Source organism: Chelonia mydas, chromosome 3 (assembly GCF_015237465.2).
Source record: "Chelonia mydas isolate rCheMyd1 chromosome 3, rCheMyd1.pri.v2, whole genome shotgun sequence".
In the NCBI taxonomy this organism is placed as follows: domain Eukaryota; kingdom Metazoa; phylum Chordata; order Testudines; family Cheloniidae; genus Chelonia; species Chelonia mydas.
Genome location: NC_057851.1, coordinates 153,135,928 through 153,141,927, shown reverse-complemented (window position 1 = coordinate 153,141,927; position 6,000 = coordinate 153,135,928).

Genomic DNA, 6,000 nt, shown 5'->3' with positions numbered 1-6,000 from the left:
TTATTTTTTTAACAAGCATGGAAGCATGTCCTGTGGAATGGTAGCTGAAGCATGAAGGGGCATACAAATTTTAAGCACATCTGGCTCGTAAATACCTTGCAATGCCAGCTGCAAAAGTGCCATGCGAATGCCTGTTCTCACTTTCAGGTGACATTGTAAATAAGAAGCCAGCAGCATTATCTCCCGTAAATGTAAACAAACTTGTTTGTCTTAGCGATTGTCTGAATAAGAAGTAGGACTGAGTGGACTTGTAGATGCTAAAGTTTTACATTGTTTTGTTTCTGAGTGCAGTTATGTAACACAAAAATCTACATTTGTAAGTTGCACTTTCACAATAAAGAGATTGCATTACAGTACTTGTATGAGGTGAATTGAAAAATACTATTTGTTTTATTTATCATTTTACAGTGCAAATATTTGTAATAAAAATAATAATATAAAGTGAGCACTGTACACTTTATATGCTGTGTTGTAATTTAAATCAAAATATTTGAAAATGTAGAAAAACATCCAAAAATAGTTAATAAATTTCAATTGGTATTCTATTCTTTGACAGTACAATTAAAACTGTGATTAATGGTGATTAATTTTTTTGAGTTAAGCATGTGAGTTAACTGCGATTAATCGACAGTCCTACCAAGAACTTCTAGTACTGTAGTTTGTTAGTAAGGTTTCCATTAGTGGTTTCTCACTGCTTGTGGCTTGAGGCCTGCTCTCGTGATTCAGTAGCCACAATCATGTTAAACTCAACCTGTGTTCTCTACCTTAGTGGCCCAGATTGTGGTGGTTTAATTTTAAGACATCATTTTTGGATGTTAAAGCCACTAATGGGGAAGGACCCCACTATATTTGACACCTCCTCCTTAAGCCCCATCAAAGAATCATGGAAGTTTAGGACTGGAAGGGACCTCAATAGGTCATCTAGTCCAGTCCCCTGCACTCAAGGCAGGACTAAATAATAACTAGACCATTTCTGGGAGGTGTTTGTCTAAATCTGTTCTTAAAAGCCTCCAATGATGGAGATTCCACAACCTCTCTAGGGCAATGGTTCTTAAACTTTTTTTTTCGTGGACCACTTGAAAATTGCTGAGGGTCTCAGCAGACCACTTAGTGGTCTTTCCAAATGTTGTTTGTAATGTTAGTGAACTATTGTAAAGCGCTTTGGATAAAAGCACTATATAAAAAAATCTTAATAATAAACTTTTTTGTTCTACAAATAAAAGCACACAACTCATATTTTAATGTCAGTAGTCTTACCTTTCTAATGCGATGGATGTGCCCTCTCTCCCCTGTCGCGACAGCCCCCAATTTGGGGCTGGGAAGGAAGGGGATCTCTCCCCGGCAGCCGTAGCCCTGGAGCTGGGGAAAATTGCCTCTTTCTCTGGCCGCCGCAGCCCTGCGTGTCCCAAATTCCCCCCACCCTTCTTCTCACCCCACTGCCCCCTCTCATCTACCCCCTATTCCTCCAAGGCCACCACCTCACTTTACATGTGCTTCTTCTCCAGGGTCCAGGCACCTAATTGGTGGAGCCAGGCCTGCGCAGCTCCATTAATTAGATGGGTGGCTCTTCATTCTCTTGTGCATGGCCACCCAGGCACACACCTTAGAGGGAACTATCCGCGGACCACCTGAATGGAGTTTGGTCCACAGACCACATTTTGAGAACCTCTGCTCTAGGCAGTTTGTGTCAGTGCTTAACTACCCTCATAATCAGGATGTTTTTCCAAATGTCCTCCAATCTAAACCTCCCTTGCTGCAATTTAATCCCACTGCTTCTTGTGTTATCCTCAGAGGTGAACAAGAAGAATTTTTCACCCTCCTTCTTGTAACAACCAATTTGCTCCTGAGAAGCTATGCATTACCATATCAATCCTTTGGACCCAGTACTGCCAACTCATATTCCTCTCAGAATAGAGGTGTGGTCCAAGTACAGGTCTGGGAGCCAGGCACTCCTGAATTCTAATTCTAGTTACAACACTGACTTCTCCTGTGGCCTTCAGCAAGTTACTTGGGGCAACACTTCCAAAAGTACCCTGCAGTTTTGAGGTTACTCAGTTTGTATGTGCCCAGCTTGGGACACCTTGGCCTGATTTTCAGAAGTGTCTGGTGCCTACAGATCCCTTTGTCCTCAGCTGTAATTGGTGTATCCCGCACTTTTAAAAGTTATATTCAAGGTATCTCAAGTTGGGTACACAAAATCAGAGGCCAGTTTTGGAAAACTTTGGTCCCAAGTTCTGCCTTAATTTCTTTGTCCATAAAAATTAAGCATAATATTAATATTTAACTTGCAAGGTGTAGTGGCAGCTAGTTAGTTAATTTTTGTAAATCTCTCTGAAAGTGAAGAGTACTGCATAAGTCGTAAGCATTGTTAAATTGTCATTGTAGTGAATTTCCAGATCTCAGTTATGCTGGCTGTGGGGATCACTCCGGTGATGAGAGCAGTTGACTTGGAATGGGTAGACAGAAGAAGAGCAGAGAACTGGATATTGTGTCATTCTGGCCCCACTGTCCATATGCATACACAGGGGTGAGCACTGTGTAAACAGAGTTTTTAGGGGAGCCAACCTATCTAATCTGTGGTATTTATATGACAATAATCTAGGCACCTATTCTTCATAGTGATTGCTGCTTTTGTCTTGAGATACCTCATGAGACATGAGTATGAGGTGAAGAGGAGGGGGGAAATTACTGCTAAGCAAGTGGCAGGTGGGAACTGTGGCACAGTGATCTGTGTGATCGACAAAGAATTTGCAAAAAGCTGCTTTGCTAGGAAGCTCTTCTTTACTTAAAAAACAAAACCTTCTAGGCTCATAAGACTGAGAAGAATTTAAAGTTACCTGCTGTCATTTTAAAATATGCTGCCTGCCATTCTGGCTCCTCGTTCCCTCTTCAGTTGTCCCTCAAGAGTCCTGTTTTCCTGGAAGTGGGTTTTGAGACTTGGGAGTACTCATTAAAAAAGATGGGATGCTGCAGAGTGTGACGTTCCCCTCTGGTGTTATCTGGACCAGTGATCTGCTAGGTCACTCCAAGCCTTGACTCTGGGAGCCAGCCTTACCCTGCTCTGCTTTGAGAACCCCCACTCATGGGCTGTTCACGCACAGCCTCTAGCATGCAAACTGCTCCTTGGATTGTGCAAACGAATGACACTAGCCAATATCTCCAGTCCCAGGCACAGCCCTAGGAACCTCCGTCTTGCAGTGTCCAGTTATGCCCACTGGAAGCTGCAAGTTTATATGAGTTCGTCAATTTAACAAAGAAATTGATATGTACCAGGCTTGTTATCCCAAGGGGAGTCTCTGACACCCTTCAAATCAAACACACTGCTTCAGGTAGAATAAACAAACAGATTTATTAACTACAAAGATAAATTTTAAGTGATTATAAGTCAAAGCACAAGAAGTCAGATTTGGTCAAATGAAATAAAAGCAAAACACATTCTAAGATGAGCGTAACACTTTCAATGCCCTTACAAATTTAGATGCTTCTCACCACAGGCTGGCTGGTTGCCCTTCAGCCAGGCTCTCCCCTTTGATCAGCGCTTCAGTTGCTTGGTGTGGTGTCTGTAGATGTAGATGGAAGAGAGAGGAAGAGCATGGCAAATGTCTCTCCCTTTTATTATGTTATTTCTTCCCTCTTGGCTTTGCCCCCCTCCCCTTCAGAGTCAGATGAGCATTACCGCATCTCAATCACAAACTGACCAAAGGAAGGGGATGACTCACTCGAGAGTCCAACAGATCCTTTTGTTGCTGCCTAGGCCAGCGTCCTTTGTTACTGTGAGGCTGGCTTGGGTTTGTCCCATACATGCCCTGATGAGGTGTGAAGTGCCTCCCTGTTCTTGGAGAGTTTTTGCCTGGGCTTATTTTAAGCCATGAGGATACATTTTCAGCCTCATAACTATATACATGAAATTATAACCTATAACATTACTGTAACAACAATTACTATAACATCACTATAACAACAATGCTCAGTGCATCATGAGCCTTCCAAAGACACCTGACATGACAAACTTTGCATTGGATACCACACAGTCATTTTACAAGGATGAACATATGGGTGCTGGGTGTTCCCCCGAGGTACAGAGCGTCACACAGAGTATCTCAAAACTGTATTAGGGTCAGATCACAAAATAATGATACCATTACTGAGAATGTATCTCAGCAGATGTTCAAAATTAGACTCGTGATGCTTTAATGCTGTTTCAAGAGGATCTTACTCCTGTACTTTCACAATGAGGTGAACACAAATATTTTGAAAGTACTGGGTCAAAAGAGTCTTAGTGTTAAAAATAAACTAATGATATTGAGGACCACACCTTATACTAAGGACTGCTGTTTGCTGGGGTATCCTGCATTGTGTTGTTTGCCTTGCACTGCAATATGCTTGAGTACCTCTACATGACTGCTTCCCCCCTGGGCACTCCTGAAACTGAGATGCATATCTCCTGAGTCTATTCCACTGAGAAAAAATATGAACTAAATAATACATCTCTTTCAGTTCTCCAAAATATGGTGCCTCCGAGAAAGTCAGAGCCTTTCAAGACAACTTTAGCCTGGACTGGATACCACATCAGTGCAGAAGTGAGCATATTTTAAAAGAAAATGGCACTATGAAATCAGGCCAATGTGAGCCTAAATGGATGGAAAATAGTAAGCCTGTGTTTTTTCTAATGCAAACCTACAGGGGCTTGTTTGCCAGAGTCCTGGGGTGACCCAACTCGCTGAGGTTCTGCTAAATAGGAGATCAAAATAAATCATTGGAGTTGTAGGAATCTCATTTGAGAACTAATTAGACTTTATCCTGGTTGTTTCTCCTCAGCAGCTTAAACTCAATCTATCAATACAGAAATAAAGTACTAGGAAATAAAAGATTTTACAGTAGCCTCCATTGGGATGAGGCTCATGGGATAATCAGTTTCTTGCACAGGAAAGCATGATGGTTAAAAAAAGACAAAAAAAGTTATAACTTGGTCGTGTATGAAGGACCTGGACAGCTAGAATGAGGTTAATTATTTTGATACTGCAACTTTAGGAAGCTGTTTCCTCACATGTTTATGCTACCATCCTCTATAGTAGGGGTTCTCAACCTTTTTCTTTCTGAGGTCCCCCCAACATGCTATAAAAACTCCATGGCCCACCTGTGTCACAATAAAGGGTTTTCTGCATATAAAAGCCAGGGCCGGCGTTAGGGGGTAACAATCAGGGCAATTGCCTGGGGCCTCATGCCACAAGAGCCTCTGCAAAACTACATTACTCAGGCTTCGGATTCAATCTTAAGTGAAGGGCCCGGGCTTCAACCCCATGCGGCAGGGCTTCAGCTTTCTGCCCTGTGCCCCAATGAGTCTAATGCTGGCCCTGCTTTGAGAACCACTGCTCTATATGCAGAAGACCTTTTAAACTCCCTCAAAATATCTTTATCTGTACAAATTAACTTGGCTTGGTGGGCTTAGTTTCAAATCTGTTTCTCTTTATCCACCACTTATAATGAATACAAATTTGCATTCGTACAGCAACTTTCATCCAAGAACCTAAAAGCATTTTATAAATATCTATCAAGCCACACAATACCTCTCACATATGTATTATCGCACATACATTAAGATGGGTAAACTAAGTCAGAGGTTAAATGGTATGCCCCATGTCAAACAGAATCAGTGGAAGAGTTGAGATAGAGTCTTGACTCCCAGCTCCCTTCTCTAAACATTAGACCACATTTCCCCTAAAAATCACAAACTTTCTGAGATATCATAGAATTTCCAGTCTTTGGTCCTGTTGTAAATTAACCCTGCCAGCATCTGTTTTACCCATAAGCCATACTAAATCTTTTTTGAGGTTGCTTAGAGCCCTGGTATGCATTCCTTTATTTTGTGTCTGATTCATTTAACCCTTTTGTACCTTAGGAGGTCACAGTGCCCTGTTTAATAAAAGTGTGTGGGTTTTTTTAAACTATTGTATTTAGAAAGTTTTAACAAGTTTATAAATTCTTGCCATGTAAATATCA